Source organism: Erpetoichthys calabaricus, chromosome 13 (genome assembly GCF_900747795.2).
Source record: "Erpetoichthys calabaricus chromosome 13, fErpCal1.3, whole genome shotgun sequence".
Taxonomy (NCBI): domain Eukaryota; kingdom Metazoa; phylum Chordata; class Cladistia; order Polypteriformes; family Polypteridae; genus Erpetoichthys; species Erpetoichthys calabaricus.
The window spans coordinates 119671244-119695140 of record NC_041406.2 but is presented as its reverse complement, the minus strand read 5'-3'; the positions used below and the strand labels follow the sequence as shown (position 1 = coordinate 119695140).

Genomic DNA, 23897 nt, shown 5'->3' with positions numbered 1-23897 from the left:
TATGCAGCCAAAGAAGAAGGAGAAGAAGAGGGGGTAGACGTGTCCAGAGGCAGGAGGAGAGGAGGAAAGTAAAGAGTGGAACTGAGGGTAGGAACTTTGAATGTTGGCAGTATGACTGGTAAAGGGAGAGAGTTAGCAGATATGATGGAGAGAAGGAAGGGTTGATATATTGTGAGTGCAAGAGACTAAATGGAAAGGGAGTAAGGACAGGTGGATTGGAGGTGGATTCAAATTGTTCTATTATGGTGTGGTTGGGAGGAGAAATGGGGTAGGAGTTATTCTGAAGGAACAGTATGTCAAGAGTGTTTTGGTGGTGAAAAGAGTGTCAGACAGAGTAATGATTATGAAGCTGGAAATTGAAGGTGTGATAATGAATGTTGTTAGTGCATATGCACCGCAAGTTGGGTGTGCAATAGGTGAGAAAGAAGATTTTTGGAGTGAGTTGGATGAATTGATGAACAGTGTACCCAAGGGACAGAAAGTGGTGATTGGAGCAGATTTCAATGGCAATGTTGGTAAAGGGAACAGTGGAAATGAGGAGGTGATGGGTAGGTATGGTGTCAAGGAGAGGAATGAAGAAGGTCAGAGGATAGTGGAGTTTGCCAAAAGGATGGACATGGCTGTGGTGAATATGTATTTTAAGAAGAGGGAGGAACATAGGGTTACGTACAAGAGTGGAGGAATATGCACACAGGTGGATTACATCCTATGCAGAAGAGTTGATCTGAAGGAGATTGAAGATTGCAAAGTGGTGGCAGGGGAAAGTGTAGTTAAGCAGCATAGGATGGTGGTCTGTAAGATGACGTTGGAGATCAAGAAGAGGAAGAGAGTGAGGGCAGAGCCAAGGATCAAATGGTGGAAGTTGAAAAAGGAAGACTGCAAGGTTGAGTTTAGGGAGGAGGTGAGACAGGCACTGGGTGGCAGTGAAAAGTTACCAGACAGCTGGGAAACTACAGCAGATGTAGTAAGGGTGACAGCAAGAAGGGTGATTGGCGTGACATCTGGAAAGAGGAAGGAGGAAAAGGAAACCTGGTGGTGGAATGAGGAAATACAGAAGAGTATACAGAGGAAGAGGATGGCAAAGAAGAAGTGGGAAGTCAGAGAGATGCAGAAAGTAGACAAAACTACAAGGAGACAAGGCGCAAGGTGAAGAGAGAGGTGGCGAAGGCTAAAGAAAAGGCATATGATGAGTTGTATGAGAGGTTGGACACTAACGAGGGAGAAAATGACCTGTACCGATTGGCTAGAAGGAGGGACCGAGCTGGGAAAGACGTGCAGCAGTTTAGGGTAATAAAGGATAAAGATGGAAACGTACTCACAAGCGAGGAGAGTGTGTTGAGCAGATGGAAAGAGTACTCTGAGAGGTTGATGAATGAAGAGAATGAGAGAGAGAAGAGGTTGGATGATGTGGAGATAGTGAATCAGGAAGTGCAACGGATTAGCAAGGAGGAAGTAAGGACAGCTATGAAGAGGATGAAAAATGGAAAGGTCGTTGGTGCAGATGACATACCTGTGGAAGCATGGATGTGTTTAGGAGAGATGGCAGTGGAGTTTTTTTACCAGATTGTTTAATGGAATCTTGGAAAGTGAGAGGATGCCTGAAGAGTGGAGAAGAAGTGTACTGGTGCCGATATTTAAGAATAAGGGGGATGTGCAGGACTGCAGTAACTACAGGGGAATAAAATTGATGAGCCACAGCATGAAGTTATGGGAAAGAGTAGTGGAAGCTAGGTTGATGATTAGTGAGCAGCAGTATGGTTTCATGCCAAGAAAGAGCACCACAGATGCAACGTTTACTCTAAGGATGTGGATGGAGAAGTTTAGAGAAGGACAGAAGGGGTTGCATTGCGCCTTTGTGGACCTGGAGAAAGTATACGACAGGGTGCCTCGAGAGGAGCTGTGGTATTGTATGAGGAAGTTGGGAGCGACAGAGAAGTACATAAGAGTTGTACAGGATATGGGCGAGGGAAGTGTGACAGTGCTGAGGTCTGCAGTAGGAGTGACGGATGCATTCAAGTTGGAGGTGGGATTACATCAGGGATCGGCTCTGAGCCATTCCTTATTTACAATGGTGATAGACAGACGAGATTAGACAGGAGTCCCCGTGGACTATGATGTTTGCTGATGATATTGTGATCAAGAGCGATAGTAAAGAGCAGGTTGACGAGACCCTGGAGAGGTGGAGATATGCTCTAGAGAGGAGAGGAATGAAGGTCAGTAGGAACAATACATGTGTGTAAATGAGAGGGAGGTCAGTGGAATGGTGAGGATGCAGAGAATAGAGTTGGCGAAGGTGGATGAGTTTAAATACTTGGGATCCACAGTACAGAGTAATGGGGATTGTGGAAGAGAGGTGAAAAAGAGAGTGCAGGCAGGGTGGTATGGATGGAGAAGAGTGTCAGGAGTAATTTGTGACAGAAGGTTATCAGCAAGAATGAAAGGGAAGGTCTACAGGACGGTAGTTAGACCAGCTATGTTATATGGGTTGGAGACAGTGGCACTGACCAGAAAGCAGGAGACAGAGCTGGTGGTAGCATAGTTAAAGATGCTAAGATTTGCACTGGGTGTGATGAGGATGGATAGGATTAGAAATGAGTACATTAGAGGGTCAGTTCAAGTAGGACGGTTGGGAGACAAAGTCAGAGAGGCGAGATTGCATTGGTTTGGACATGTGCAGAGGAGAGATGCTGGGTATATTGGGAGATGGATGCTAAGGATAGAGCCGCCAGGGAAGAGGAAAAGAGGAAGGCCTAAGCTAAGGTTTATGGATGTGGTGAGAGAGGACATGCAGGTGATGGGTCTAACAGAGCAAGATGCAGAGGACAGAAAGATACAGAAGAAGATGATCTGCTGTGGCAATCCCTAAAGGGAGCAGCCGAAAGAAGAAAATATTAAGATATGCAGCAGATGAAGCTACAGATATAATGATGCATGTTTTCAATCTGTAAACATTTAAGGTTTAAGAATCATTAGAAATAATTTACATAATTACAACTGAAGGTAATGAAGACCAGTACTTTTTGGAGAGCTGCAACTTTTTCACAGGGAGGACTTCAGTCCCTTCACAACAACCAGCTGAATCTTAATGACATTTTAGCAGTGGTTAAAGACAATGCATCATACTGTTGGAAAGCATACCAGAAGTTTTAAAAGGGGTTATTCCTAACAGTGCACATTCAACCTGCTTGTGTCATGTCATCAGTTTGGTGGGAGAGACCTGGCAGCACTATTAATACTAGTGATGTGGATAAAGTCTGCCTTCCTCAAGAAGCCTGTCAGGAACCCCCGAGGCAAGAAACACCAGGTGGAATAGCTGGTTTGAATCAGTACGCTACCTCGCTGAACATATTCACCTATACAAAAAGTTCTTTCTGGCCGAGAACACATCAGCTCAGGCTGTTACAAATATCCTAGACCCTAAAAGTGACGTTAACTATCATATCAGAAGGATGCATCCAATTAGTAACAGCTATTACAATTCTGGAGGGCACTCACTGTCCTACTGCAGTCTCACCATACAGCATTATGGAGGAGCTGGGATCCTACCTGATGAATGGAACTGCAAAATAAGGTTCAGTTGTGCTAGTGTGCTGTTTCATTAAAAAGAATGTAAAGTGCCATTTCGCTATTGTTTGTTTTGTTGTAGCTGTTGCTACTTATAGCAAATAAAAAAAGAAAAAACATAAAACCCCAAAAATCCAAAGCAAGAAAAAACACAATGGTAACAACCAAAAAATAAAAAAAAAATTAAACGGAATTTGTGCAAAAATATAACAGATTCAACAGAGAATATGTGTTCAGTTTTTTGCCATGTCTTATTTTCTTCCATCCATTTTTTCTATTAATACTCCATTGCTTCCCCAAATTATTCTGCTCCAAACCTTTCATCACTTCATTTATATATTATCCAGCTGAGGCTACTTGTTTTATGGAAAACTACAGCAAAACTTGCTTTTGCCTTTTACTGAAAATCTTGATCATACTTTTCTTTCCATATAGGAATTTTCTTTTTTAATTTGACTCTTCTGGTGATCTCTGCAGCAAGGAACAAGTTCAGATATGGTCCAAAAAATTTTAAAATGTAGATTGAGTCCAGGCAAAAACAATAATTAAATAATAAAATACTACTATATTTATTTTTAATAAAATGTTCTCTGTTCTTTCAGAACTCCAGCAGCCACGTTTTTATGTTTTCTAACAGTACCTGCAGAGCAGAGAGGACTTACAAATAGGAAATCCACTCAAATATTTGGCCTGACTTTACTAAATTCATTCTAAAACAATATGACCTGAGGTAGAGGAAAAGAGATAATGAATATAGCTAGGACGAAGGTTAGTAATTTTGGAAAAACTTACTACCTAAGCTCAGAGTTCTAATATATTGAATGATTGAAAAAAAAAATCAATCAGAAATTTACAAACAGCTATTCTGAAGCTGAGTGACTTTTTTTTTTTTTTAAACTTGATTTGATATACTTTATTAATCCTTAAAGGGAAAGTCTTGAGTTTGTTCTTAACAATACACAAGTGCAGGTTTGGGTTGAGTCATTAATTAAGAATTATTTGCTGGTTGTATTTCAGACACAGCTCTTAAAAATGAAATCAACATAAGACTCAACTCCATTTGCAACTTCTGTAATACCTTTAATTTTATACAAGAGTGCCCAAAACTCTGTGCGTGTCTACCATTTTTCTGGTTGATATCCGATGCCAATATTTACATTACTTACTCTCCAAAGAAGCTTGGGTGACATTATATGCCTTTAGGAATTTTCTTCCCTTGCAAGAAAGCAAGTCTTCATGTCTGGTCAATTTTATTGGCTACAGAAAAAGTGCTTTACTATATGGTATAGTATTGATATATGGTAATAAGATTCATAATCATAATTCAAATTCCTACAAAATGTTCTATTCAAAATAATGTGCAGTGTAAAAGACGGCTAGCAGCCTTAACCTGCCGGGATGCCCATGAAACTGAAGGACCAGGGGAGAGTGTGCACAGGGTATTATCTCTCTCGGAGTGCTATATGGCAGGATGCCCATGAAACGGAAGGACCACGGGAGAGTGTGCACAGGGTATTATCTCTCTCGGAGTGCTACATGGCAGCCCCATGGGTTACAGGGGGCCTCAGATTCCCACAGGGCAGCATTGGACATGGAGCTCTTTAACTCAGATCTGTTCGGTTCTGTGGGTCAACAGGGGGTGATGCAGGGACTAGGGAGCCCTATTGCATGAGGTTTCCATCTCACCCGAAAGTGCATTTGGACCACATGTGTGGAAGACCGGAAGTACTCCCAGGCTGGAGATAAAAGGAGCTGCCTGCCTCACATTGAGAAGCCAGAGTCAGAAAGAAGAGGGACGAAGCATGTTGGAAGACGAGTGAAGGCGGAAGGAGAGAGACAGAGAGAGAGAGAAAGAGAGAGAGAAGACTAAGAGTGTTGTGCACTACTTTGTGCTTTTGTAAGTGTGCTGTGCAAGTGGGAAACTACAGCTGAATAAAAGACTGTTCTGCTGGATTGTGCCTCATGTTTGTCTGTGTAGGGTTTGGGGAGCAGATGCGCCCCATAGTGGCCACAACAGTATGTATAAAAGATTTCTACTTTTAAAGTTTGTTACTGTCATGACCTTAATAACATTAAAACAGACTTTAGAAAAGGCAAAACATAACTGTAGCTCAAGACAGTCATTAAAGCCAAAATGTGCTGACTACAGAAAAAGAGAATAAAAAATAATAATTTAAAATAAGTGATTTTAGTTTCACATAGTTGATATAATAATGAAATTAGGTAAATATAATGGGAGCAACGACAGATCTATATGTTACTGATAACACCTAGTGTTTAGAAAAGTAGCAACATTCTCTTTATTCCTTTACTACCCTACCTTTTAATATATAAATACAGAATTTAGGTGAAACTTGACTGGTAAGGATTTCTCCTGCACTTCAACTCCCCGCCAAGTTAGTCAATTACATACCAGACAGAAGCACAAGAGCTGAGTCCAAAAGCCAATCAACTGTCTCCAGTAACAGGATTCATTAACATTGACTAATTTCAAGAAATGATTATTTTTATAAAGTATCTTAGGTGAGAATCCCTTGTTAGCCTAAACCTGTACTGCCAGACTGAACATCTATATATATAATTCACTAAGCCGGGAGACAAGTAGCCACCCATGGAAAGCACGCCGGAAGGGGCGTGGATTCACTAAACCGCCGACAAGTAAGACGGCAATGGCGCACGCAGGAAGGAGCCACGCCCACCAACTCTTAGACCATTGGATATGACGAAAAAATCACAGCCACACACACCAACTCAGACGCGACGCCTCGGAAAACATGCCGTCATTTCTGTTTGTCTGTGCCACAGTCCACATGCAGCTCTGAGCCACGTTGACTTTTCATTAGTCAACCTCAATGGAACCTTGGTTCACACAGAGGCAGCGTCAGAGAGAGACAGAGGCACACACAGGCAGCACGAGAGAGAGCCACGCACACACAGGCAGCCCGAGAGAGAGCCACGCACACACAGGCAGCGCGACAGAGAGAGCTGCGCAATCCTTTAAAACTGAGGTTAAAACACAATGAAGGAAGCAGCCTTTAAAAACCAATAAACCCTGTGCCTCTTTTTCATTAGCATCTCACCTGCTTCACCGCCCTGCAACACTCGAGACGCTTTCTCAGCAGCTGACCTTCTCTGTGCCTGACTCCACTACTGTCAGCCGCCTGATTAAAAATGGTGAACTCCTGCAATGTTACTATCTTGCTTGGCTTTTAAATAAAGTTCGGATTTGTTCAAATGTTCCTTTTTTTCCCGTGCTTAAAACTCATTTTTAAAAAAAGTGTTTATACAACTGCTGCAATGTTACAGAGAGAGAGAGGGCTGAGAGACAGAGGGGGCTCGCGTGCAGCTGAGAAGAGAGGGGGGGGCTGGGGAGGCTCACGTGCTGCTGAGAGAGGGGGAGGGGGCTCGCGTGCTGCTGAGAGAGAGAGGGGGGGCTGGGGAGGCTGTGTGCTACTGAGAGGGGGGGGGCTGGAGAGGCTCGTGTGCTGCTGAGAGAGAGAGGGGGGGGGCTGGGGAGGCTCACGTGCTGCTGAGAGAGAGGGGGGGGCTGGGGAGGCTCGTGTGCTGCTGAGACAGAGAGAGCCTGCGCATGCAGCTGAGCAGGGAGCCTGGGTGTTTGTGTCAGTGTTATTCAATGTTTTTACTATTACACTGTGCATTCTATGGTGTAATATTCTATACATATTAATAAAAGGCAAAGCCCTCACTGACTCACTCACTGACTGACTGACTGACTCACTCATCACTAATTCTCGAACTTCCCGTGTAGGTGGAAGGCTGAAATTTGGCAGGCTCATTCCTTACAGCTTACTTACAAAAGTTAGGCAGGTTTCATTTCGAAATTCTACGCGTAATGGTCATAACTGGAACATATTTTTTGTCCATACACTGTAATGGAGGAGGCGGAGTCACGTATCGCGTCATCACGCCTCCTACGTAATCACGTGAACTAAAAACAAGGAAGAGATTTACAGCACGAGTCAAACGCGGGAACGAAGGTAAATGACGTTAATTTTTGACTGTCTTTTAATACTGTGTAAGCATACATATTAACACATGTGCAATTAAACGTGTGCATTTACGGGGTGATTTCTCAGGCTTAAAAGCTCGCCTTTTATCAAACGCGGGAACAAAGGTAACTGACGTTGTTCACTGTCTTTTAATACTGTGTAACCATACATATTAACACATGTGCAATTAAACGTGTGCATTTACGGGGTGATTTCTCAGGCTTAAAAGCTCGCCTTTTACTAAAAAGGTAAATGCAAAACTATTTTCAATCAGTTTAATGAAACGCTCCCGTTAAGGATTGCAATAACATATTCGCGAGATAAAAGAACGAAGTAGGGGGAAATGACGGAAGAGCCGCAAACAGCGAAGAGCAAAAAATTAATTAAACAATTGAGAAAGGAGCAAGTGAAGCATACAAGCATGTTCATAAGGGAAACAAAGCACGGTGTAAAACGTAACTTTAAATTAAGTTTATAGAAACGCTCCCGCTGCGGATTGCAATAACATATTCGCGAGATAAAAGTTTAATGAGAAGACACGAGGTATAAACGAACCACACGCCGTGGCGCAACGTTAGGGGCAACAGTATCAACCATTCTATGATCTGCTTCTCGCAACTGAAAGACGGCACATGGAGGATGTTAGCCGACTTGCTAACCGCAACATTAGGGGCTTCAACTCTGGCGCTGACGCCACATCTCAGTGCCAACACTTTGCAGACTCTACTTAAAAGACACGCCCTCCTCACTGGACAGTTAAAAAGACCAATCAAACTAACGATGACATCAAGTATTACCCAATCAAAAGTAGGAAAGGAGGCATCTTCATAAAATGCGTGTGGGATGATTTGCATGAGACGCTGCTTTAAAAAAAATGATAAAAAAAATACGGGACAAATCCCGTCCAGTATTGATTCAAAACGGGACGCGCAATTTCATTGTCAAATGCGGCACGATTCCGTATTTTAAAGGACGGGTGGCAACCCTACAGTGCCAGGTAACCACCCATACAATCAGATTGTGATTCAGACTAGGAATGCAATGAATGTAATTACCCCGATCTACATACAAGGCGAAAGTCTTGCAACATTCAAAGATGATGGTTTGGGATAAGTACACCATACAACATAAAAGAGCTTATGAAGCCTTGAACCGAAAAAAGCAACATCTCAGATCTCGTAAAAAAAAAAAAAGGAGGTAATGTCGTTTTACTCGCTGTAGATTTTAGTCAAACATTACCAGTTATTCCACGAGGGAGACCAGCAGATGAACTCAACGCGTGTTTAAAATCCATGCTTCTCCCATGCTCGGTTATATGTCGCGTGTTCTCGGGTAGGTACACCAAAAAATGTATACATTTAAGCATGTAATGGGCAAACAAAAAATGAGGTATACCCGAAGGCACTGCAGTAGTACTTAATCTAACTTTACTTCTTAAATGTTAATGTTTTACTGTTTAATAATTTATACGCTTCTTATATGTTGTTCAAATTCTTTTATCAAAATACCAGTGACAGCGCAATGCACGATAACATGGAGTGAATACACCATACGCATCCGCCCACGGCCGCCCTGGTGTGCGCAGATAGGAGTTGATTCTACAATAAAATAAAATAAACATAAAAAGAGTAATACAATCATCACCCATAAAGCGGATAGCAGACGTGACGTACTATATGTGTACCAGATTTCAAGTCAATAGGTGAAACGGTTTGCGAGCTACAGGTGATTTAAAATCCTGGACAGACACACAAATTGCCACGGTAGCAAATTACAGAAGAAGATTTTACTGTTTAATAATTTATATTTATATGAAATGTGCTTCTTATATATTACTTCATATTCTCATATGATAATGATGTTAATGTTTATATTGATTTCTATGTTATTGAAACTGCATGTATGTGTGTATATGTATGTATATATATATATATATATATATATATATATATATATACTAGCAAAATACCCGCGCTTCGCAGCAGAGAAGTAGTGTGTTAAAGAGGTTATGAAAAAAAAGGAAACATTTTAAAAATAACGTAACATGATTGTCAATGTAATTGTGTTGTCATTGTTATAAGTGTTGCTGTCTTTTATATATATATATATATATATATATATATATATATATATATTATATATATATAATATACACACACACATAAACATTTATATACATATACATATATATACATATCTACATATACACATATCTACATATATATACACACACACACATAAACACACACATAAGACTTATTGACTGAAACGGGCTTTCACGAAAAAAGTTAGGGCTTTGCTACAGGATACACCCTCCACAAGTTAACCGAGTAAAAATAAAATATATATTTATGTTTTATTTAAACCTTTTAAGTTCATATGCATAGCCCCATTTGGCTGTTTAATTTTTTTTTTCTTTCTTCAGTAATATTTAATCTCCTTAAAGAAAAAGAACATATCCATTTTACTTTTTTTGTATCTCTGTAGTAATATTTTAGTGTAAAAGAATAACCAGTATTTAAACCTTTTATGTTACTTTATACATTTATTTTACACAATGTTGAAAAATTAATAAGAAAGCTACATATTTTGGCAGCTGCTGCTTTCATTTTCAATGAAATGAAAAAAGCTCTCCAAGAGAAAACGTCAATGAAGAAGAAACAGTTTGCACTATCTAAAAAGGAGAAACCCTCATTTATAAAAGTTTGCTGCAGATGACTTAACTGAAAATAAATTAATAGTTCCTATGTGTATAATACATATTTATCTATTTGACTTATGCCTTTATTCCACCAACTTACAACATCTGAAGTACAATTTGTTACATTACTTTTGTTTTTTGCAGCACAGGCAGGTGAAGTGACTTCCTCAGGGTCACACAGTGGTGTCAGTACCAGGATTTGAACTGACAAGCTCCGGGTTTGCTGAAATATTACTGAAGAAAGAAAAAAAACGAAAATGGGCAAATAGGGCTATGCATACAAATGTCCATCCATCCATTATCCAACCTGCCATATCCTAAATACAGGAGCCAATAAGTAGATATGTATATATACAGTATATATATATATATATATATATATATATGAATGTATGTATGTATATATCTATGTCTATATATATATATATATATATATATATATGTAGATATGTAAATTTGTATATGTATATATATGTTTATGTGGATGTGTATATACGTATGTATATGTAGATATGTATATATATATGTATATGTATATATATGTTTATGTGTGTGTGTGTGCATATTATATATATATATAAAAGACAGCAACACTCATAACAATGACAACACAATTACATTGACAACCATGTTACGTTATTTTTAAAATGTTTCCTTTTCTTTTTCATAACCTCTTTAACACACTATTTCTCCGCTGCGAAGCGCGGGTATTTTGCTATTTATCTCTTTACTAGCAAAATACCCGCGCTTCGCAGCGGAGAAATAGTGTGTTAAAGAGGTTATGAAAAAGTAAAGGAAACATTTTTAAAATAACGTAACATGATTGTCAATGTAATTGTGTTGTCATTGTTATGAGTGTTGCTGTCATATATATATATATATATACACATATATATATATATATATATATATATACACACATATATTATATATATATACTAGCAAAATACCCGCGCTTCGCAGCGGAGAAGTAGTGTCTTAAAGAGGTTATGAAAAAAAAAAGGAAACATTTTAAAAATAACGTAACATGATTGTCAATGTAATTGTGTTGTCATTGTTATAAGTGTTGCTGTCTTTTATATATATATATGCTAAACCGGATGATGGACGCAGGCACATCCGGCAATGGGCCGTAGCTGCAAAAAGACGTACTGCGCAGGCGCAAAAAGAGTCCGCGAGAGTCGGCTGAGGAGCCGAGAAAGGCGGACAAAAGAGGGCGAGAGAGGCGGATGAGGGGCCGCGAGAGGCGGACAAGACCACAGAAAAAAGGAGTGAGCACAGGAAAAATGGAGAAATGAGGAAACGCAGGCAAAGCACGAAACACATTGCACACGAAACTAGACCCAAAAAAAAAAAAGAGGCTCGCGCACAACAGCAAGGCACCCCCCACCCCCCTACAGGCACCGGACGGGACACACACCAAGAGGGGGATTCAACAAGCCCATGGAACACAAAACCACCCCACAGACCCTACAAGCAAGGGACGGGACACACACAAACAGGGGGATTCAACAAGACACAGGAACACAAAAAGAAAGAAGACGCTCGCGCGACAACAATCCTCAACCCCCCCCCCCCCACACACACACACACATCCATAAGAAGTGACACCCAAAGCCACATATTCTAAAGTGAATATTGTTGTGATCAGAGTCAAGTTTGTCAGAGCTTAGAAAGAGTTGTGTCTCTCCAGGAAGTAATGGAATGACTTGGGTATTTATGTTTTCCACATTGATATTTTTTGGACATAATATAGTGCGTTGTGTTAAAAGGGGCATTTGGTCTAATGAGATTGCTGTTCCAAATCTCTCTGTAACTAAGTCATCGCAGATAAAGGCTTGAGGAATTGTAATAATATGTGGCTGAAGTCCATCTGTATTGGTGAGTGTACCATCTCTCAGTTGTAATAAGCAATTGTTATGATCTGGTTCTGGACATCGTATCTTTTTTACTAACTGTATCTTTTGAAAGCAATGCCAATTGTCTGCGTATTTTAAGGTGCACTGAACAATAGCTGAGTGCATGGCATCTGGAAGAATAGCTAATCACTGTCTAAAATCTCCTCCTCATAAAAGTACCTTTCCTCCAAATCGAATATTATTATTCATAAACGTTTGTTCATGCCATTGAACATTCATCAATAAACAACATTTTTTCAAGACGGATGTCACGTGCAGTGCCACCGTTAATGTTCATAGTGGATTCCGATTTGTAGGATCTAATGTAATTGATAAAGATTTCACTTTCAGGTACATCGTCAGTTATAAGCTTGTGTAGATATTCAGTATATGAATGTAAAGAAGGCAGTCTAATTTGACCCTTTTGACAACAACGTGTAAATGTATAACTTGTATTGCCAGTTGTTTCTTCAGGGAAGTGAACTGAATGACAATGATTGCAAATGACATTCATTAATCTGAATGAATTTTCCTGGTGTATGTTTTGCTTGTGCCGTTTGAGAGGCGCGTTGTTGCATGTGTAGTATTTGGGACGTGTTGTTTTGGAGCTGTAATCGATTTGCCTGTGCTGTGTGAGAAGCCCGTTGTAGCCTTCGCTGCCATTAACGTATGTCTGAGACGGGAGGTGTTTCGTTTTGAATCCGTGCCTGTTGCGATGCAGCACTTTGATTGATAGTTTGCGTCATGTGGATCTAGGATGTAGATTTGTGCATATTAAATGAACTATTGTAGGATCTAATGCAGTTCATAAAGTTTTTACTTTTAGGTACATCGTTAGTTAGAAGCTTTAGTTGAGCTTTGCGTTTTTGGAGTCGAGTCATTTTTTCTTTTAGAAATATGGATAAGTAATAAGGAGTATTGCACTCACTGTTAATATGGAGCCTTTTCTGCGGTTGAACGGTTAATAGTGCCTTATTGTAATGAGATCCACCTATGCTGCATAGCCGTCTATTTTGTTGTTTCTTTCGTGTTCGTGTGTTTGTTCCTGTTATCCTTTCCTTTTCGTTTTGTACCCGTGACCGTGTATTCATGACTTGTTTCTTTCTCAGCATGCGAAATATGGATAAGTAATAAGGAGGATCGCAGTCACTGTTAATATGTTTCCTTTTCTGCAGTTGAACGGTTAATAGTGCTTTATTGTAAGGAGATCCGCCAATGCTGACACCTATGCTGTCTAGTGTGAAGGTGTTGATGTTCACTTTAGAATATGTGGCTTTGGGTGTCACTTCTTATGGATGTGTGTGTGTGTGTGGGGGGGGGGGGGGTTGAGGATTGTTGTCGCGCGAGCGTCTTCTTTCTTTTTGTGTTCCTGTGTCTTGTTGAATCCCCCTGTTTGTGTGTGTCCCGTCCCTTGCTTGTAGGGTCTGTGGGGTGGTTTTGTGTTCTTTTTTTTTGTGTTCCATGGGCTTGTTGAATCCCCCTCTTGGTGTGTGTCCCGTCCGGTGCCTGTAGGGGGGGGGGGGTGCCTTGCTGTTGTGCGCGGGCCTCTTTTTTTTTTTTTTTTGGGTCTAGTTTCGTGTGCAATGTGTTTCGTGCTTTGCCTGCGTTTCCTCATTTCTCCATTTTTCCTGTGCTCACTCCTTTTTTCTGTGGTCTTGTCCGCCTCTCGCGGCCCCTCATCCGCCTCTCTCGCCCTCTTTTGTCCGCCTTTCTCGGCTCCTCAGCCGACTCTCGCGGACTCTTTTTGCGCCTGCGCAGTACGTCTTTTTGCAGCTACGGCCCATTGCCGGATGTGCCTGCGTCCATCATCCGGTTTAGCATTCTCGGTTAGTAATATGGATATATATAGCAAAATACCCGCGCTTTGCAGCGGAGAAGTAGTGTGTTAAAGAGGTTATGTAACCATATATATACATAAACATATATACATATATATACATATCTACATATACATATATATATACATACACATATACAAATTTACATATCTACACATATATATATATATATACATATATATATATATATATATAGATATAAATATAGACATACATATATACATACATACATTCACACACATATATATAGAGCAAAATACCCGCGCTTCGCAGCGGCGAAGTACTGCTTTAAAATTTTATATAATAAACTGAGGGAAATTATACCAATAATTATTTGTTAAGGATCTCTTTGTATACCATGTTGTCAGTTCGCCCCTCCGGTTGTAATATGACCAAGTTGTGCGCTGAGCTTACTCTTGAGCATGCAACGTATACTTGGCCATGTGAAAAGCAAATCAAGAACAGCAAGACCGCGCCAACTGCGGAGCTCAGCTCGAGCGAAATGAATTGAATGAAATGAGGTGAATGGGAGGGGAGATGATCACGTGACTCCAACACCTGCCTTAACTCTCCATCCCTCCACAAACACACAAACACAGTCTCTCGGATCCCAACTCTCCTTTATATAAAGAGATAAATAGCAAAATACCCGCGCTTCGCAGCGGAGAAGTAGTGTGTTAAAGAGGTTATGAAAAAGAAAAGGAAACATTTTAAAAATAACGTAACATGATTGTCAATGTAATTGTGTTGTCATTGTTATGAGTGTTGCTGTCTTTTATATATATATAATATGCACACACACACACATAAACATATATATACATATACATATATATACATATCTACATATCTACATATACATACGTATATACACATCCACATAAACATATATATATATACATATACAAATTTACATATCTACATATCTACATATATATATATATATATATATATATATATATATATAGACATAGATATATACATACATACATTCACATATATATATATATATATATATATATATATATATACTGTATATATACATATCTACTTATTGGCTCCTGTATTTAGGATATGGCAGGTTGGATAATGGATGGATGGACATTTGTATGCATAGCCCTATTTGCCCATTTTCGTTTTTTTTCTTTCTTCAGTAATATTTCAGCAAACCCGGAGCTTGTCAGTTCAAATCCTGGTACTGACACCACTGTGTGACCCTGAGGAAGTCACTTCACCTGCCTGTGCTGCAAAAAACAAAAGTAATGTAACAAATTGTACTTCAGATGTTGTAAGTTGGTGGAATAAAGGCATAAGTCAAATAGATAAATATGTATTATACACATAGGAACTATTAATTTATTTTCAGTTAAGTCATCTGCAGCAAACTTTTATAAATGAGGGTTTCTCCTTTTTAGATAGTGCAAACTGTTTCTTCTTCATTGACGTTTTCTCTTGGAGAGCTTTTTTCATTTCATTGAAAATGAAAGCAGCAGCTGCCAAAATATGTAGCTTTCTTATTAATTTTTCAACATTGTGTAAAATAAATGTATAAAGTAACATAAAAGGTTTAAATACTGGTTATTCTTTTACACTAAAATATTACTACAGAGATACAAAAAAAGTAAAATGGATATGTTCTTTTTCTTTAAGGAGATTAAATATTACTGAAGAAAGAAAAAAAAAATTAAACAGCCAAATGGGGCTATGCATATGAACTTAAAAGGTTTAAATAAAACATAAATATATATTTTATTTTTACTTGGTTAACTTGTGGAGGGTGTATCCTGTAGCAAAGCCCTAACTTTTTTCGTGAAAGCCCGTTTCAGTCAATAAGTCTTATGTGTGTGTTTATGTATGTGTGTATATATATGTAGATATGTGTATATGTAGATATGTATATATATGTATATGTATATAAATGTTTATGTGTGTGTGTATATTATATATATATATATATATATATATATATATATATATATATATATATATATATATAAAAAAAAAAAAACAGCAACACTTATAACAATGACAACACAATTACATTGACAATCATGTTACGTTATTTTTAAAATGTTTCCTTTTTTTTTCATAACCTCTTTAACACACTACTTCTCTGCTGCGAAGCGCGGGTATTTTGCTAGTTAACTATATTTGTGCTTAAAAATCTTTAAAAAACATATTTACATACAGTTCGTATGGTCTGGAATGGATTAATTGTATTTACATGCAATCCTATGGGGGAAATTGCTTCGGTTCACAACCAAATCGGTTTACGACCAGAGGTTTGGAACGAATTATGGTTGTGAACCGAGGTTCCACTGTATATTGAGTCTAGAAAACATGATCAGCAAGTCTTTGATAGGCTGCAACAAAATGATGAAAGAACGGGCACATTTTTTTCTCACAAGCTGGGTGGGTGGGTGTTAGTTAGTTAATTAGTTACTCGAAGGATTTCAAGATTTAATATGCACAAGCGGTAACACTGCAAAAGCAGCCCAAACCAGAAAAGACGGCTGGCAAAAAGTGGCTGACAAATTAAACGCGTGTGCATTGTACTTACTGAAAGCGGCGTTACGGATTTTGCAAATGTTCATTTTTTCCCTCTGCTTAAAAAACATTAAAAAAGTGGCGTGATTATGCGGCGTATACTATGCCGCGGGTTGGTATGCAGCGTGTAAAACAGTTTGTCGCGGATAATTTGCCTTTTACTTTAACACGAAGACAATTTCCTGTTAGATTTGCCTTTGCGATGACAATTGATAAGGCACAGGGCCAAACTTTCAAAAAGATGTGCATGTATCTGCCAAAACCAGTTTTCAGTCACGGACAGTTGTATGTTGCTCTCTCCAGAGTTCCATCTTTTCATTCACTTACTGGTATGCCTGCAAGAACACGTGCAGCGAGCGAGAGAGAGCGAGCGACACACACACGCATACAGGCGCGCGAGAGAGAGAGAGCGCTGGACGCATAAGAATAATAATACTTCATTACATTGATATAACAGTGTTTTCAGTATTCAAAGCGCTATCCACACAGGGAGAAACCGGGAAGCGAACCCAAAATCTTCCACAGTCTCCTTACTGCAAAACAGCAGCACTACCATTGCGCTACAAGGTAGTTAAAGAATGCACCGGCCTCGATTTTGTTTTCACTTCTGTTTACAGCGATCGGATCGTAGCGTGCATTGTTGCAATGTTACTTTTCTTGGTGGCTTATTATATTACGGATGTTTCACATGTTAATTTTTTTCCCTGTGCTTAAAAGACATTAAAAAAGTGTTTCTCAACTGTGACTCCGGAACAACTCAGTACGCAAGCTATATTAAGCGTCAACAACAAAGACTCGCTACACCTTAATGAACAAGTGCTGAAACTTATCCCTACCGACGAAGTAACTTTCACCAGCGTGGCCTCCATCGTCACAGACGATCCCGCTTTCAGTCACGGACAATTGTATGTTGCTCTCTCCAGAGGTCCATCTTTTCATTCACTCACAGTGGTATCCACAAACCCACCCCATTTGGACAACTGTGTCGTTCAGCAAGTGTTCACCCATCAATACATAATTATGCGGCGTATGTTACGCCATGGGTTGGCTAGTATTAGATAACCAAATGACAGGTAACATTATCCTGGCTCTCCTACAAGACAGGAAATCTAAAACTTGAACAGAGTATTCGAGGACACTTCATTGTATGTTAAGGGATAAATAACAAAAATATATTTTGTAGCATATTTCTGAAACAAAAAATGTAATTTCAATCAACATTCCTATTACTTCAATTCACTATTTTAAAAACTGAAATAAATATTGCTGATTTAAATGTTAAAAATGACATCATAAAATGTATTAGCCAAAAACTATTAACAAAATCAGCTCAGTTCTTTGCAAGAAGAAAAAAAACAACATATCATTTGTGAAAATATGGGCCTTTCAAAATATCTTCACCTAAAGTGAGGCTTGTTAACAGTTTCATCAATCTACATTTACACATGCAGCACCTGCCCAGCTACAACCAGGACAAACAGCAAAGATTGAAGCAGCTGCAGCAGGATATACAGTAGTCCCTTCAGCCACAGTGAATCACATCAACAGATTTACTATACATAACATTCTAGACTTTAAAGAATGTTTGTATGTCTGGCACCTATTTGTTTAATTTCAAATCAAGCACCTTTGTAATAAGTTTTAAAACTTGGCAGACTAAAATAGTACACACATTCAGGCCTTTCTTCCTCTCTTACTCATTTCTCAACTCACTGGCGTACACAAACAGCACTGAAAGAATATCAAATGCCCATTTAAAAATGCAATATGAACATGAAAGCAGCCAGCATTGTAAATGTACAATGACATTAAACCTAAAATGCAGAGTTTGATGTGGCAATGGAGTATATTAAGTACATACCTCTCTGAAAGTCAAGCACATAATGGTAATTGCAAAGTACCCATCTGGTTAATTAAAAAACAAATCATAAATAAAAGCATTCTGTAATTTAAGAATTAAACCCTGCCAGTGTAATCTCTTTCTGATGAAAGTAACTGTGAAACCTGAAATGTAAAATATTCAATGATTAAAAAACCTCAATGGTACTATTTCAGTTTCTGAACTTTCTGCCACAGGGTAGAAAACCTTGGGAGTGAAATTTATCAAGGTGGACCAAGAGATGAATTATAAATCAAAAATGTTAGTGGATGTTCTTAACCATGAAGACAAACAATCCAGAGTCAAAATGAAAATACAAAATTCAAGGGCAAAATTTCCTGACAAATACTTTTAGAACTGGGTACTCTAACATTAGCATTTACACTAGAGTTTAAGAACATATTCACAGAGTTGGACAGTGCAAAGACATGGTTTAAATGCTATTGTAGCAATGATGTCAATGATGACCTAATCATGGCAACTCCCTAACAAAATGCTGACACCCTCTAAAACAAAATGGTGTCACAAATTTTCAACATAAAAATAAATCTCAAGCCAAATGAAAGCATAAAACTAAAGTGAAACTAGATTATCCACATTTCAAAACGTATATAAAAAATTACACCAGAATGTACTGATTTCTTGCACGTCAAGCACATACAGTTAGGTCCATAAATATTTGGACAGAGACAACTTTTTTCTAATTTTGTTCTGTACATTACCACAATGAATTTTAAATGAAACAACTCAGATGCAGTTAAAGTGCAGACTTTCAGCTTTAATTCAGTGGGGTGAACAAAACGATTGCATAAAAATGTGAGGCAACTAAAGCATTTTTTTTAACACAACCCCTTCATTTCAGCGGCTCAAAAGTAATTGGACAATTGACTCGAAGGCTATTTCATGGGCAGGTGTGGGCAAGTCCGTCGTTGTGTCATTATCAATTAAGCAGATAAAATGGCTGGAGTTGATTTGAGGTGTGGTGTATGCATGTGGAAGATTTTGCTGTGAACAGACAACATGCGGTCAAAGGAGCTCTCCGTGCAGGTGAAAGAAGCCATCCTTAAGCTGCGAAAACAGAAAAAACCCATCCGAGAAATTGCTACAATATTACGAGTGGCAAAATCTACAGTTTGGCACATCCTGAGAAAGAAAGCAAGCACTGGTGAACTCAGCAACGCAAAAAGACCTGGACGTCCACGGAAGACAACAGTGATGGATGATCGCAGAATCATTTCCATGGTGAGGAGAAACCCCTTCACAACAGCCAACCAAGTGAACAACACTCTCCAGGGGGTAGGCATATCGATATCCAAGTCTGCCATAAAGAGAAGACTGCATGAAAGTAAATACGGAGGGTGCACTGCAAGGTGCAAGCCACTCATAAGCCTCAAGAACAGAAAGGCTAGATTGGACTTTGCTAAAGAACATCTAAAAAAGCCAGCACAGTTCTGGAAAAACATTCTTTGGACAGATGAAACCAAGATCAACCTCTACCAGAATGATGGCAAGAAAAACGTATGGAGAAGGCCTGGAACAGCTCATTATCCAAAGCAATCAATTGGTTGATCACCTTAACTCCAATAATTTATTTGAGATCTACCAATCTGGCTTTAGGCGTTATCATAGTGTTGAAACAGCACTCCTGAAAGTGTTCAACGACATCTCTTATTACTGACTCAGGTGATGCGGCAGTCCTTCTCCTCCTTGACCTGTCCGCTGCCTTTGACACCACCGACCATGAAATATTGCTGATGCGGCTTGAACATCTTGTTGGGCTAAAAGGGGCTGCTCTTAACTGGTTCAGGTCATATTTAACTGGTAGACACTTTTCAGTGACTTTTAATTCCTCTTCTTCATCTACTGCTCCTCTTAAATATGGTGTTCCTCAGGGATCCATTTGGGTCCTATTTTATTCTCTATATACCTTCACCCTATTGGATCCATTTTTAGGAAATTTAACATTGCTTTTCACTGCTATGCTGATGATACTCAGGTTTACATTCCTGTCTGCATCTCTATAACAAATCAACTCCACAACTGTCTGTCTGAAATAAGATCCTGGATGGCTAATAATTTTCTTGACCTAAATCAAAATAAAATGGAGGTGCTTATAGTGGGTCCATCAGCTAAAGCCCAAATTGGTCTTGGACTTCTCGGCTCTTTCTCTGTCTTTTCCAAACCTCAAGTCTGCAATCTTGGTGTTACCTTTGACAGTAACATCTCTTTTGAGAAACAAGTAAATCCTGTAGTCATGAGTTGCTTTTTCCAACTTCGTCTATTAGGTAAGATAAAGCCTTTTTTATCTTGTAGGGATCTTGAAATAGCTACTTATGCGTTTATTTTTTCTCGCCTCGATTACTGCAACTCACTGTATTCTGGGATTAACAAATCTCTGATACGCAGGTTACAGTTGGTCCAAAATGCTGCCGCTCGCTTTCTGGTTGGGGCAAGAAAGTATGACTCTGTTTCTCCTATTTTAGCTTCTTTACACTGGCTGCCTGTCAGTTTTCGAATTGATTTTAAAATCTTCCTACTAGTTTTTAAATCTTTACATGGACTTGCTCCTGCCTATTTATCTGAACTGTGTGTTTTACACCAGCCATCCAGAGTGCTTAGATCTTCTGGTCAGCTGTCTCTGGTTGTCCCTCATACCAAGTGTATAACTAAGGGGGACAGAGCTTTTGCAGCTGCTGCTCCTCGCCTGTGGAACTCTTTACCTCATCACATAAAGGAGTTATCTACAATTGAACTGTTCAAAACAAGATTAAAGACTCATTTCTATTCACTTGCATTCCATGACCTTCAGTAATACTGATGGTTTCCTCTTAGTGATTATAACACATTACTTTTATTTTTTATGTATATAACATTACTTCTATTTATTATGTATTTTATTTTATGTTCATATATTTTATTTCTATTTGTTTTATGTTAATTATTTTGTTTTTCTTTTATTCTATTATTGTAAAGCACTTTGGCCACAGCATTACTATGTTGTTTTAAATGTGCTATATAAATAAATTGACATTGACATGTGACACAGGACAGAAGCAGCCGAATGAATTCTGAGGTGTTCAGAGACATACTGTCTGCTCAAATCCAGCTAAATGCAGTCAAATTGATTGGGCAGCATTTCATGATACAGATGGACAATGACCCAAAACATATAGCCAAAGCAACCCAAGAGTTTATTAGAGCAAAGAAGTGGAAAATTCTTGAATGGCCAAGTCAGTCGCCTGATCTTAACCCAATTGAGCATGCATTTCACTTGTTGAAGACTAAACTTCAGACTGAAAGGCCCACAAACAAACAGCAACTGAAAGCCGCTGCAGTAAAGGCCTGGCAGAGCATTAAAAAGGAGGAAACCCAGCATCTGGTAGTGTCCATGAGTTCAAGACTTCAGGCTGTCATTGCCAGCAAAGGGTTTTCAACCAAGTATTAGAAATGAACATTTTATTTCCAGTTATTTAATTTGTCCAATTACCTTTGAGCACCTGAAATGAAGTGATTGTGTTAAAAAATGCTTTAGTTGCCTCACATTTTTATGCAATTCTTCTGTTCACCCCACTGAATTAAAGCTGAAAGTCTGCACTTCAATTGCATCTGAGTTGTTTCATTTAAAATTCATTGTGGTAATGTACAGAACCAAAATTAGAAAAAAGTTGTCTCTGTCCAAATATTTATGGACCTAACTGTATAAATGAAGTTTAAAGAATTCAGTACCTATCAAAGCAAGTTTCAGATTTAACAATAAAATATCAAGAAAGACATTACAACAAGTTCTTTCAATTTATTTTATGTGCTCACTAAGCTTCATTATCATTAAGGAAAAGTATTTTGTGTGAATGCATCAGAAAATGAGTTAAAAATTCTGGGGGCTCCATGTACATTCCAGTAAAGAAAGGATGATATAAGCAATTTGATACTTCATACCTTATGAAGACTCAGTAGTGACAAATAAATGGCCAGAAAAAAAATTAACTGATACTACCAAACAAGACTTTTTTATTAACGGAATAAATCACAAACGGAAAATAAGGTTCCATTCAAACAACATATACTCAATACAATTATTACATGTTACGCTCAACATTCACACTTTTTTTGATACTCAGACCAGACTGACATAGCACACAGGGGGAACACTTGTTGGTCAGGATGGGGATGTACCCTTGTAATTTGTCCCTATTGTTTAAAGACAAGCAAATTTATGAACTAATAACAAGCATAACAAGACACGCAAAAAGCAAACTACTCTCCTTTCCAAATAACTAATTATGTCTAAATCCAGAGCACTCCAAACTTTTAAAAATTTTCCTCTGCAACAAGTATAGATGTAGCATCACCTCTAAGGCATTCCTGTTAACTACAGTTTCAAGATCAGCAAGTGATGCAACAATCAGCATTCCCTTTTGAAGGTTAAGCTCAGCAAAAAGGTTCCAATTCCTATGATGACAATTGAACGTATCCATTCATTTATCAATCAATCCATCCATTACCAAATGGAATTATTCTGGGGTCACAAGGGCTTAGAGCTTATGCTTGCTTAGCATCTGGCACAAGACAGGAAAAAGTCCTTAAACCATCCTTTGCAGATTATTCTCATAATCACACTCACTCATATAAACCTAACAAAGAGCTGTGAAATAACTTGTACATTAATGAGATGTGTCAGGAAACCTAGAGAAACACCAATACAAACAGGGGGAGAATTTTGTATATATACAAAGATAATGCTAATGCCAAAATTCAAACACCAGACTCTGGAGCTGTGCAACATTAGTGTAGCCGCCGAAGTATAAGGCCAGATCAAGCACGGGTAAAACGCGTGCCGAAAGAAATCTCTCAGTCCAATAAGTTCGTTTTAAAAATATTTAGTGAAAATTAAAAGCAAATTAATCCACACAAGAATAAAAGAAAAAATAGTTACACATGTAGAATAAAAGGCAAAAAAGGGGAAAAATGTATCTTCTCTAAACTAAGCTTTTCTTGAGAAACTTGTTATTTCTGTACTTAAAAGTTCTTTATTTCTTCTTCTTTACTTAAAGATTCTTAACTTCTTATATACTTAAAAGATTCTTAGTTTCTTCTTCTGTATGCTTTAGACATATGACTATGCACTTAAGTAGGCTAAGTGCTGTTTTACGAGTTACTTCACACACTCAAAAGTTCCGCAGGCCTGTTGGCACGAGCACGGTTTAAAACCATATGCCTTCTACACCCTACACATGGCAAGGCTGGTCACTAACTGAGAATAAGGTTTAGTCAGAGCAGATAGACATAGCTAGAATATACCAATTTTACTCAATTTATGGGGGTTATAGGAACCTCCCATAGATTATGCTTTATCATCTAGTAAAATATTTATGAATCTTGTATAACTAGGAAAATGGCTCTTACAATTAGCATTAATCACTTTTCCAGTGTAGAACTCTACAATTTATCAACAGGCTGTTC

The 23897-nt window shown here is 38.6% G+C and overlaps 1 protein-coding gene across 2 annotated transcripts in view; it reads right to left on the bottom strand.

Annotated features, from left to right (window-relative positions):
- The window catches only part of pdcd6ip (programmed cell death 6 interacting protein), a 266698-nt gene that overhangs the window by 217740 nt on the left and 25061 nt on the right, over positions 1-23897 (bottom strand). The gene's annotated exons all lie outside the window — the stretch shown is intronic.